General features: G+C 39.7%; 1 pseudogene; it reads left to right on the top strand.

Annotated features, from left to right (window-relative positions):
- The first annotated feature begins 7,298 nt into the window (after positions 1 to 7,298).
- On the top strand, positions 7,299 to 10,192 carry LOC112907301 (elongation factor 1-alpha 1-like; annotated as a pseudogene).
- The last annotated feature ends 2,824 nt before the right edge of the window (positions 10,193 to 13,016 follow it).

The raw sequence follows: 13,016 nt of genomic DNA, 5'->3' as shown, positions 1-13,016 counted from the left end.
GGTAGTATTGATAGCAAAAGGAAGATATGAGATGCAGTATTGACTGCTGGTATTGGGAAGGATTGCAGAGGGAATAGAAGGTCAGCAAAAGCCTGTAAGTGTTCTGGAAAATGCCACAAGGGAAAAACATAGGTCCCTAAGAAGAGACCCTGCATTGTCAAGATAAGTTTCTTTATTAAGACTTCCGAGACTTTTCCCCAGTTTTGGTTCCAGTGACTCATTTGATTAGGTCACAGTAGGCATAGGCAGTACTATTTGTGAGCAATGCCAAGATCATGAGTTTAAGTCTCATTTACAGCACTTTTTTACTTTCTGAGCAATTCTGAGGATGTGATCACTTGGATCACTTTTCTTGCTTTCTGGAAGGCTACAGATTGACAAAGGAAAAAAAAACAGGAAATCAATACATAGTGAAATAGAGCCAACTTTTCCCCCAATGACACCTGTAAGCCAAAAGTAGAAAGTGAAATATATCAGTTGTTGTAGCAGTGAGTTATGAATTACATGTTTCAATTTGGTCACTCTAAAAAGAAACATGGAAGTGAAAGCTACTTATTAAGGGGATAATAAATTATAAGAGAGTTAGAAGACCAGAGTTACTAAAGTGTTTTGTTACTAGAGTTACTAGACTATTTTTGTTAGTTACTAGAGTTACTAGACTATTTTAGCAAGGGGAGAGAGAGTGACAGATCCTTTGGACTAAGTGGATGTAATAAACATGGAAGGAGCTGGGCACATTAAACAGGTATTTGGGAAGTAAAATAGACTGAATTCAGCAAGGATTTGAACTTGGGAGAAGGAGAGGTAGGTGTAAAATGTTGAGAGCAGTCTCTGTGTCGGGACATAAAATGGGTGATGGTGCCATTGATTGATATGGATAATACTATTTTATTATTAGAAGAGGACTATTTTGTAAAGAATCACAAAATAGAAATTTTCCTCACAGGGCTCATGTCTAAATAGAAGTCAGGATGAAGGATTTCTATCATGATCTATAATTACATGTCCCTACGAGTTTGAGACCCCATTCTTCTATACTCCTCATATTCCCAATCTCATTCAGCCCTGTAGTGACAGTATTATTTTCAGGATATGCCTTTCCTTTAGAAATATGTATACAGAAAATATATGAATACAGTCTAGTGGAGAAGCTTCAAATGATATCTAAATATATGGACTACATTAGGCTATTATCACCTGCCCCATTCTTCCCCACCTCACAGGTGACAAGTGGGGTCAGTTAAAGGTGTTTTATTCCAGACATTTTTCTCTGTTCTCACACATCACACACACACACACACACACACACACACACACACACACACAGTACATGCACACTAACAAGGTCCTACTATGAGCATTACTCACTTGCACCCCACTAATAATATGTCATGGAGAAATCCTGGCCAGTACAGATCAGTCCCCCTTATTCTGTTTTGCAACTCACTTGTGCTCCATAGTATAACATGAACACTCATCACTCATTTACCTTCCCATGTATGCTGTTGACTATTAACAGACATTTAATTTTTTTTACCAGTTGTTTTCTCCTTCTGTCAGGTGCACATAGCTCTCTCTCTCTCTCTCTCTCTCTCTCTCTCTCTGTAGTTGAAACAATCTCTGAAGGGGCTGATAGCTGTCTGACAATAGCACCCCCAGCACCTGAAAGACTAAGCCCTTCATTGAAGGGGGATCTGGGTGGTGCATCACAGTGTCCATCACACCTCCCTTTACGAACACTTCTTTTCTTTACTTTTTTTTAAAGATTTTTATTTATTTATTCATGAGAGACAAAGAGAGAGAGAGAGAGAGAGAGAGAGAGAGAGAGAGAGAGAGAGAGAAGAGAGAGGCAGAGACACAGGCAGAGGGAGAAGTAGGCTCCACACAGGGAGCCCCATGTAGAATTCATCCCTGGACCTAATCACGCCCTGAGCCAAAGGCAGATGCTCAACCACTGAGCCACCCAGGTGTCCTACAAACACATCTTTTCAAAACCAGATGAACACTGTTAGCAACATGACAGAGTGGATTCAGGTCAAGAGAATTAAAGGAATGATGACTTATTAGAATAATGGATGAATAAATAACAGCATTAATATCTACCACCCACTGTGGGTCAGGCACCATGGAAGGAACCAAAAAAAAGATATACTCCCTGTCCCTGCTCTCAGTGGGAGGAGGCACAGTCAACAGTGCAAAATGAAATCTCACATAAAATATGTATTATTATAATGCCACAGGAGTGAAGAAGGGTGAAGAATCTACTCTGCTTTGACTAGAGGTGGGAGGGATGTGTGTGAGTGGGATGGATTTCCAGAAAGGTTTTAAGTAACATTTTAGCATCTATAAGACCAAGAAAGTTTTGTACAGGATGTGGTATTTGAGGCATACTTTAAACATAGTCTTGATATTTTATTTTTTATTTTTTTATTTATGATAGAGAGAGAGAGAGAGAGAGAGAGAAAGAGAGAGAGACAGAGAGAGGCAGAGACACAGGCAGAGGCAGAAGCAGGCTCCATGCACCGGGAGCCCGACGTGGGATTCGATCCCAGGTCTCCAGGATTGCGCCCTGGGCCAAAGGCAGGCGCCAAACCGCTGCGCCACCCAGGGATCCCCAGTCTTGATATTTTAATGCAGAGTTAGAGTACAATTTGGTTTAGAAAAGTGCAATATACACAAAGAGTTCTAAAACAACTGCTAATGGAAGACCGTGTTACTATAAACAATGTATTTTTCCTGGAAAAGATTTTCCTGCCAATTATATGCTGCATTTTAAAAACAATCATTACAATATCTTTAGGACATTTTTCCCCTCAGAAAATATAATGGAAATCTATAACAAGCAAGGCTTATTTAGGACATTTGAATTTACAGACACTATTTTGGAAATGTGCTTATGATGTTAAGAAGAAGAAGAAGAAGAAGAAGAAGAAGAAGAAGAAGAAGAAGAAGAAGAAGAAGAAGAGAAGGAAGAAGGAAGAAGGAAGAAGGAAGAAGAAGAAGAAGAAGTTCTGACCATCTTTTGGCTATGTCTATGTAGGATCTCTCAATAGGAAATGGTACTTCATTCAGTTACCTCAGATTCAAATCTTGAACACAGGTCCCAAAGAATTAAGAGACCTCATACCCTGAACACAGATCCCCAAAATCTCATACTCCAAGGACCTCAAAATTTCAGAGACTTTACACTCTGAACATCAATAATCAAATACCACATACACAGTTCTTGGAACACTGACCCTCTAACGTTCAGAGTCCTCACACCCTGAGCTTAGATGCCAAAAACCAAACCAAAACAAAACAAAACTTGGAACTTGGAAGCAAACCTGGGAAACAAACCCTTAAAGAGTTCAAACTCCTCTATCCTTGAAAAGAGACCCCAAACACCTCAGAATCCAACCTAGGAACACATATTATGAGGGTATTCTGTGTCATTACAATCTGGACACATCTCTGAATGCTGGTGATTCAGTATTTGGAACTTAGACCCTCAATAAATGCATAGACCTCATACCCACTATACATCCTAACAAATATCTGAGACTTCAACCTTGACATAGACCTTCCATGAATTCAGTAAACTTACTTATTTTTTTAAAAAATCCATATATGTCATATAAACATTAGAATAAAGCCCTCAAAGATTTGTGAATGAAAACAAAAACAGACACAAAAGGCATCACATCTTGGAACATAGATCCTTAAAGATTTCATAGAACTAAAACTCTAAACACAGATGTGTAAATACATCAAATTCATTATCATAAACCCTCAAAGACTTCTCAAAATATAGATGCACAAATACCTCAAAATCAATCCTAAAAAAATCTTCAAAGAGTCAGATACCTCATACACCACCTGAACATGTACCACCAAACACTTCCACACCCAACAGTTAAGACCTTGACCTGTCAACATAGACCTTCAGAAATCAGAACCCTCACATGCTGAATATAGACTCCAGAAGCTCAGATTCAAAATTCATATCAAAGACCCTCAGCAATTTCAGTCCTCATACTCCAACCACAAATCCCTAAACTCACAAACCCAAATCCCCTGTCACATCAGACTGAAACCTGAGAACATGGATCATCAAAATGTTTCAGAACCTCCAACCTTGAACTCAGAGCCCTATAGAACACAATAAAACTTTCCCACCAACATCCTTACAGCATGGAGCAACTTCACACTCAGATTGCAGACCCCAAAATGCTTCAGATCAAACCCTGGAGCACACAGATAGTTAATAAGTTCAGACATCTCTTATGCCCTGATCACAGACACCCAGAGCCCCTGATTCAAATGTTGGCATAGACACTCAAAGACTTTAGAGTCCTTATCCTATGAACACAGACCTCCAAATACCTCAGATTTAAACATTTGAACATAGATTCTTAGAGTTCAGAGACCTCACATCTTGAACAGGGCTGTCTAAACAACTCAGACAAAAAACTTGGAACCTAAAACTTAAAAGGTTTCAAGAACCTTACTCTTTGAACTCAGAGCAAAAGTACCTGTGAAACTTGGGATCCAAGTTTAAAGTTTCAAAGACTTCACAACTTGATCACAGACCCCCAATTACCTCAGATTTAAACCTTATATGCCAGACCCTGAAAAAGTTCAGAAGGCCTCATATCCTGAACACAAATCAGCAGTTACTTCAGATTCAAACCTTTGGACTGACCCTGAAAATTTTCAGAGAACATGAGCACATACCTCTAAATAACTAACTCAAAACATGGACCATATGCCGTTAGAGAGATCAGAGACCTCATACCCTAAACATGGACTTCCAAACACCTCAAGCAAAAAACTTGGAACAAAGACTTTCAAAGAATTCATGGACCTCACTTCCTGAATACCCCTCCAAATACCTCAGATCAAAATGTGGAACTCAGACATTCTAAAAGTTCAAAGACCATATACCCCAAAAATAAGTCTCTTAATTCCTAAAACTAAACTCTCAGAACAGAAGCTGGAAATCTCAGAGGCTTCAACTCTGAACACAGACTCATGCTGAATCTTTGGGACATAGATCCTCAGAAAGTAGAGAGACCTCATCCCATGAATGCAAACCTCCAGATGCATGAAACTTAAGCCTTTGGGAACAGACTCCCATAGGTTCTAGAGACCTCTCACCCTGATCAGAGACCCTACAAACACCTCAGACTCAAACACTAAAACAAAGACACCAAAAGGTATGAGAGGTCTCACATTCTGATCATAGACCCATAGTGACCTTAGGTTCAAACCTTACAACACAAATTTTCAGACTTCAGAGACCTCATGCTGAACACAGACCACCAAATACTTTAGAGTCAAACTTGTGTTACAGACCCTAAAGAGTTCAGAGAACTCATACCCTGAATACAGACTTCCAAACCCCTCAGAATCAAACCTTAGGACAGAGACTCTCAAAATTTCAGAGACCTCATACACTCTGACTATGGATCCCCAAATAATTCCAACTAAATCCCTGGGACACAAAGCCTCTAAAATTTCAGACTTTACACTCTGAAAAGAAATCCCAAATACTTCATATTCAAAACCTGGGATACAGATTCTCTAAAAGTTCAAAGACTTAACATGCTGAACACAGACCTCTGAATACCTCAGAGTTAAACTCTTGGAAACATAATTTTATTGATTTCAGAGACATTTCTCACTGACAGAGACCTCCAAAAATCTCAGAGTTAAACCTTGAGGCAAAGACTGAAAAACAGCTGAGGGACCTCACACCTAGTACATAGACTTCTAGTTGCTTCATATTTAAAAGTTGGAACAGACTCTAAAGGACTTAGGAAGCTTAAGCACAGAATCCTATCTCAGGTTCAAACTTTCAAACATATGCCCTCAGGAGGTGAGAACTTTCAAACATATACCTTATGTAAATAGGTATGCAGATGTTTAAACAACTCAGACAAAAAATTTTGAATATATACCCTCAGAGAATTTAAGGACTTCACTCTTTGAACTAAGACCTCAAATACCTTAGACCTAAACTTGGGACACAGACCCTCTAAAATTTCAGAGACTTCATGCCTTGAATACAGACCCTCAAAGTATTCACAGAGTTTACACCTTTGGCACTCACTCTATATTAAACAGATTAAACTTTGAGGTACATCTCAAAGACTTCAGAGATCTCACGCTGTGAACACAGACATCCAAATCTCTCTGACTCAGATCTTTAGCCACAGATTCTCAAAGAGTTCAGAAACCTGAGACTGACCACAGTCCCACAATTATCTCAGACCCAAACCTTGGGGCAGAGAACTCAACTCTGAGCATAGACCCCCTAACTTAAATTGTGGAACCTATCCCCTCAAAGGTTTTAGAGACATTACTCTTGAACAAAGACTTCCAAACACCTCAGATAAAAAAATAGAAATATACTCTCAAAAATGTCAAACCCCCACTTCTTGTGTATAAGACTCAAATATGGGACGCCTGGGTGGCTCAGCATGTGATTCTGGAATTCTAGGATCAAGCCGCACATCTTGCTCCCTGCAAGGAGCCTGCTTCTCCCTCTGCCTGTGTCTGTGCCTCTCTGTGTGTCTCTCATGAATAAATAAATCAATCTTTAAAAAAAAGACTCAAATATCTCAGATTCAAATTTGGAACAGAGATCCTCTAATATTTCAGAGTACTCACACCTTGATCAAAAAGCCCAAGTACCTCACATTCAACTTACAACACAGAGCTTCAGAATTTTAGAGATGTCTCACATTGAACTCTGACCCACATAATTTAGATTCAAAACATGGGATATAGACCTCAAAGAGTTCAGAGATCTTATACCCTATAACACGAACTGCAAATACCTTACATAAAAATCTTGAAGCATAGACACTCAAAGTGTTCAGGGGCCATAATCCTTCAGCACAGACACCAAATGCCTCAAATATAAAAGTGGAACACAGACATTCTAAAATTATAGGGATCTCACACCTTGAATGTAAACCCCCATGTACCTCATAAACCTTATAAACCTCACAAACTTCATTAAACCATATAAAGCTGATCTCAAAGATTTGAAAGATCTTATACTCTACAGAGATGAAGTATTCAGAAGCTTCACACTCAACACTGATACCACACAACTCAGATTCAAATCTAGGGACCCAGAAATGGTAAATATCTGGGTAAATATAATAGATGATTCTTTTCATACTAGGTCCTTTAAACTATGTTTGACACTTAAAAGTAACATTTATACCATTGTCTGACTTTTTTTCACTTTGGGTTTGCCTCCAGGACACAGGTGTCATGAAAACTACCACTAAACTTAAACCAAAATGGGAAAGGAAAAGACTCATATCAACATTGTTGTTGTTTGGACACAGAGATTTGGGAAAATCTACCACTATTGGTCATCTGGTCTACAAATGTGGTGGGATCAATAAAAGAACTATCCAGGACACCTGGGTGGCTCAGTGGTTGAGTGTCTGCCTTTGACTTGGGGCATGGTCCTGGAGTCCAGGATCGAGTCCCACATTGGGCTCCTGTGGGGAGCCTGCTTCCCTCTGCCTGTGTCTCTGCCTCTCTCTCTCTGTCTCTCATGAATAAATAAATAAAACCTTTAAAAAAAGAACTATCAAAAAATTGGAGAAAGAGATGGGAAAAAGCTCCTTCAAATATGCCTGGGTCTTGGATAAACTGAAAGCTGAATGTGAATGTGGTATCATCATTGATATCTCCCTGTGGAAATTTGAGACCAGCAAGTATTATGTGACCATCATTGATGCCCCAGGACACAGAGACTTTATAAAAAATGTGATTATAGGCACATCTCAGGCTTACTGTGCTGTTCTGATTGTTGCTGCTGGTGTTGGTGAATTTGAAGCCAGTATTTCCAAGAATAGTAGACCTGTGAGCATGCCCTTCTGGCTTATGCACTGGGTGTGAAACAACTAATTGTTGGTGTTAATAAAATGGATTCCACTGAGCTACCCTATACCCAGAAGAGACATGAGGAAATCATTAATGAAGTCACCACCTACATTAAGAAAATTGGTTACAATCCCAACACATTAGCATTTGTGCCAATTTCTGGTTGGAATAATGATGACATGCTGGAAGCAAGTGCTAACATGCCTTGGTCCAAGAGAAGGAAAGTCACCTGTAAAGATGGGAATGGCAGTGGAAACACAATGTTTGAAGCTCTATTGCATTCTGCCACCAACTTGTCCAACTGGTAAGCCCTTGCATCTGCCTCTTGAGGATGTCTACAAAATTGGTGGTATGGGTACTGTCCTTGTGGGCCAAGTGGAGACTGATGTTCTTAAACCTGGCATGTGGTCACCTTTGCCCCAATGTTACAATTAAACTAAAATCTGTTGAAATGCACCATGAAGCTTTGAGTGAGCCTCTTCCTAGGGACAATATGGACTTCAATGTGAAGAATATATCTATCAAAGATGTTCATTATGGCAATGTGGTTGGTGACAGCAAAAATGACCCACCAATGGAAGCAGCTGGCTTCACAGCTCAGCTGATTATCCTGAACCAACAGGCCAAATCAGTGTTAGACATTCACCTGGACTGTCACGCAGCTCACATTGCTTGCAAGTTGGCTGAGCTGAAGGAGAAAACAGATCATCGTTCTGGAAAAAAGCTGGAAGATGGTCCCAAGTTCTTTTTTTTAAATAATAAATTTATTTTTTATTGGTGTTCAATTTGCCATCATACAGAATAACACCCAATGCTCATCCCGTCAAGTGCCCCCCTCAGTGCTCGTCACCCATTCACCCCCACCCCGCACCCTCCTCCCCTTCCATCACCCCTAGTTCATTTCCCAGAGTTAGGAGTCTTCATGTTCTGTCTCCCTTTCTGATATTTCCTACCCCTTTCTTCTCCCTTCCCTTCTATTCCCTTTCACTATTACTTATATTCCCCAAATGAATGAGACCATATAATGTTTGTCCTTCTCCGATTGACTTATTTCACTCAGCATAATACCCTCCAGTTCCATTCACCTTGAAGCAAATGGTGGGTATTTGTCATTTCTAATGGCTGAGTAATATTCCATTGTATACATAAACCACATCTTCTTTATCCATTCATCTTTCAATGGACACCAAGGCTCCTTCCACAGTTTGGCTATTGTGGACATTGCTGCTAGAAACATCGGGGTGCAGGTGTCCCGGCGTTTCATTGTATCTGTATCTTTGGGGTAAATCCCCAGCAGTGCAATTGCTGGGTCATAGGGCAGGTCTATTTTTAACTCTTTGAGGAACCTCCACACAGTTTTCCAGAGTGGCTGCACCAGTTCACATTCCCACCAACAGTGTAAGAGGGTTCCCTTTCTCCACATCCTCTCCAACATTTGTTGTTTCCTGTCTTGTTAATTTTCCCCATTCTCACTGGTGTGAGGTGGTATCTCATTGTGGTTTTGATTTGTATTTCCCTGATGGCAAGGGATGCAGAGCATTTTCTCATGTGCGTGTTGGCCATGTCTATGTCTTCCTCTGTGAGATTTCTGTTCATGTCTTTTGCCCATTTCATGATTGGATTGTTTGTTTCTTTGGTGTTGAGTTTAATAAGTTCTTTATAGATCTTGGAAACTAGCCCTTTATCTGATAGGTCATTTGCAAATATCTTCTCCCATTCTGTAGGTTGTCTTTTAGTTTTGTTGACTGTATCCTTTGCTGTGCAAAAGCTTCTTATCTTGATGAAGTCCCAATAGTTCATTTTTGCTTTTGTTTCTTTTGCCTTCCTGGATGTATCTTGCGAGAAGTTACTGTGGCCGAGTTCAAAAAGGGTGTTGCCTGTGTTCTCCTCTAGGATTTTGATGGATTCTTGTCTCACATTTAGGTCTTTCATCCATTTTGAGTTTATCTTTGTGTATGGTGCAAGAGAATGGTCTAGTTTCATTCTTCTGCACGTGGATGTCCAATTTTCCCAGCACCATTTATTGAAGAGACTGTCTTTCTTCCAGTGGATAGTCTTTCCTCCTTTATCGAATATGGTCCCAAGTTCTTGAAATCTGGTGATGCTGTCATCTTTGACATGGTTCTTGGAAAGTCTATGTGTGTTGAGAGCTTCTCTGACTATCCTCCTCTGGGTTTTTTTGCTGTTCATGACATGAGGCTGATGGTTGCTGTGGGTGTCATCAAAGCACTGGACAAGGAGGCAGCTGGAGCTGGCAAGGTCACAAAGTCTGTCCAGAAAGCTCAGATGGCTAAATGAATATTATCTCCAACACCTGCCACTCCAGCCTTAATTGGTGGTAGAAGAATGGTGTCAGAACTGTTTGTGTCAAATTGGCCAGCAAAAGACTGGTTAATGATAACAATACATTGTAAAAATCTTTAGAAGGAAAGTAGAATGTTTTTGTGAACCATTTGTTTTTGTGTGTGTGTGACATTTAAGTTACTTAGCTTTTAAAATCAATACTTTTTAAAAGATTTTTATTTATTTATTCATGAGACACACACACAGAGAGAGAGAGAGAGAGAGAGAGAGAGAGAGAGGCAGAGACACAGGCAGAGGGAGAAGCAGGCTCCATGCAGGGAGCCTGATGTGGGACTCCATCCTGGGATTCCAGGATCACTTCCTGGGCCGAAGGCAGGCACTAAACTGCTGAGCCACCCAGGGATCCCCTAAAATCAATACTTTTTAATGGGAACAACTTGACCAAAAATCTGTCACAGAATCTTGAGACCCATTAAAACAAAAGTTTAATGAGAAAAAAATTTATATCGTCTGATGTAGTTTTCAACATATGTAAATTGTAATCAATCAGACAACTATAGCCTAAAGAGGAGATGATAAAAGGCCTGGAAGGTGGCAAGGTTTCTACATTTGAACTGAAATGATAAAATATTGATTCTAAGGAGAACATGACAAGATAAGTATGTACTTTGTAATTCCTAGAGCAACCACTGTAAAATCACATGCAAAGATATAGTCAAAATCATAACAGATATACTGAAATGGAATATCGAATGTTTTAAATAACCCAAAACAAGGCAGTAAAGGTAAAACAGGAATTAAAAACAGAAGGAAAACCAGAAAACAATAAAATAATAGGTCTGAATCCAAACATCAATAATATATTAAATTTAAATGGCCTAAATACATTAATTTAAGGATAAACACTGTCAAAATGAAAAACCATGACTTGACCATATGCTGTCTGCAAATGTAATGATACTGGTAGGATGAAAACAAAAGAAAGGCTGGTTTCTGTGTGGAAATATAGAGTGTTGCAAAGAGCATCACTTCCATCCTCACAACAAAAAAGCTGGACAAACTGCAACTTAAATACTTTTCTTGAAACCATCAGAGAAATGAGTTTTCTGGGAAAACAACTAACTTGAAATCTAAAGAGACAGGTATCTATAGGAAGACATAGCACCCAAGTATTTGATTATCTGCCTTCAAATGTCACATAAGCAAGTAGGAAAATTAAGTTAAAAATGTTTAACAAATTGCTAAAGGCTGAGTGTGTACTACTGTAATAGTGTGAAGTCATAGGGGTTGCAGACCTGGGAGTTTCACACTTGCTTGAATTCTTTTCATCTAGAATATCACCAGGCACTGACAGGGAAGTTGAGGAGAATCCTGAGAAGACTAAGGAAATGGGACAGCAGGCATTGCTGAAAGTATACAAACCATTTTTCTCAATTTCCCATACAAAACAAAACCTTAATTTGTATGCTGAAAACTATCAAAATCTGTTGCCTAAGGTCACTGTAAAAACCCATTGTTGTTGGGAAAAAAATATGGAAACTGCCATTGAAACTCTTGCCTACCCATTCTTCCTATCTCCCCTAAGCAGCAAAAGCCTTCATCTGCAGAGGGAAGGACATCAAAGCTGTAGTCTAAGTACAAAGCTGGAAACCTACTCCAGCTGGGAGAAGGGAAGGTTGAGTGTGGGAGTAGGGAGTAATCTCTATCCCTGAAGTAATAAATGCTAGGCTCAGCATTCCATCTGGCAGAGTGGCAGAAACACTTGTGAAGGCCACATAACCCTGAGACCCAGGTTCACAATGCCTGCCTAATACTGAGACTTATTAAGAACATCAAGAAACATACTGCCTCCCACTCCCCACTAATAAGCCTCAAATAAAAAATAAGCATGAAATACAGCTTAAAAAGCTATAAGAGACAGACTTGTTCTAGGAAACAACACTATGGAAAGACCCAAATCCAACTGGGGACATCAAAAAAGTCCTTCCATGAGTAGAAGGACTTGAAGGCTCTTGGTGCACTGAGAGTAACTACAGCAACAATAAACTTGGTACTATATTAATATTAAATCCTAGCAGAAATACCCTACTAAAATCCTAGAAGTAACTGTATGCTCTTCTCCAAACATACAAAATATTTACTTCAGTATCTACCTGTCTTATACAACATGTCAAACTTTCAACAGAATTCTTCTACATACAAAAGGCAAGAAACAGTCTAGAGACAAAGCAATCATTAGAGCCAAACTCAGATATAACACAAATGATGAAAGTATCAGAGAATTCAAATAATTGTAGTTGTTATGTTAAAGGTTCTAATGAAAATGGGAGAAAATCTTCCCTTGTGACTCAATTAAGTCTTATTCTTAGGCAAGCCCTGGGGGCATGTTTCTTGTAGGAGTGCCTTCAGAATATTCCTGTCCCTTCCTCTATGGGTAGAGCTTGTTTCCCCTGTTTGCTTCTCCCAGCTGCAATGGGTATATCCAGCTACAGCTTCAATGCCCTGGCTTCTGAAGATGGAAGTTATTATTACTTATGGAAGATAGCAAAGTAGATCTGGGCCAACTTTCCTTGATGATCCCCCATTGCCTTCCCCTAGTTGCAGCACAATTTTACCGGCCCCTGATGATTAAGCTTTTTCATTCTGCAAGGGAGATCGGGGAAATGGTCTGGGAGGATTTTGTCAATGGTTGTTCTCTTCTTGCTAGTACTACAGGAAAATCTTTCTGGATTCTCTGTGTGAGCTTAGTGGTATTCCTGGAGAAAAAGCCAGCAAGAGGATGGGAACCTCACATGGCTGAGTACCCTAGGAACTTCATG

The sequence above is a fragment of the Vulpes vulpes genome, unplaced genomic scaffold, assembly GCF_048418805.1.
Source record: "Vulpes vulpes isolate BD-2025 unplaced genomic scaffold, VulVul3 u000000810, whole genome shotgun sequence".
Classification (NCBI taxonomy): domain Eukaryota; kingdom Metazoa; phylum Chordata; class Mammalia; order Carnivora; family Canidae; genus Vulpes; species Vulpes vulpes.
Note: the sequence above shows the minus strand (reverse complement) of the source record. Positions and strands in the feature narration are given on the sequence as shown.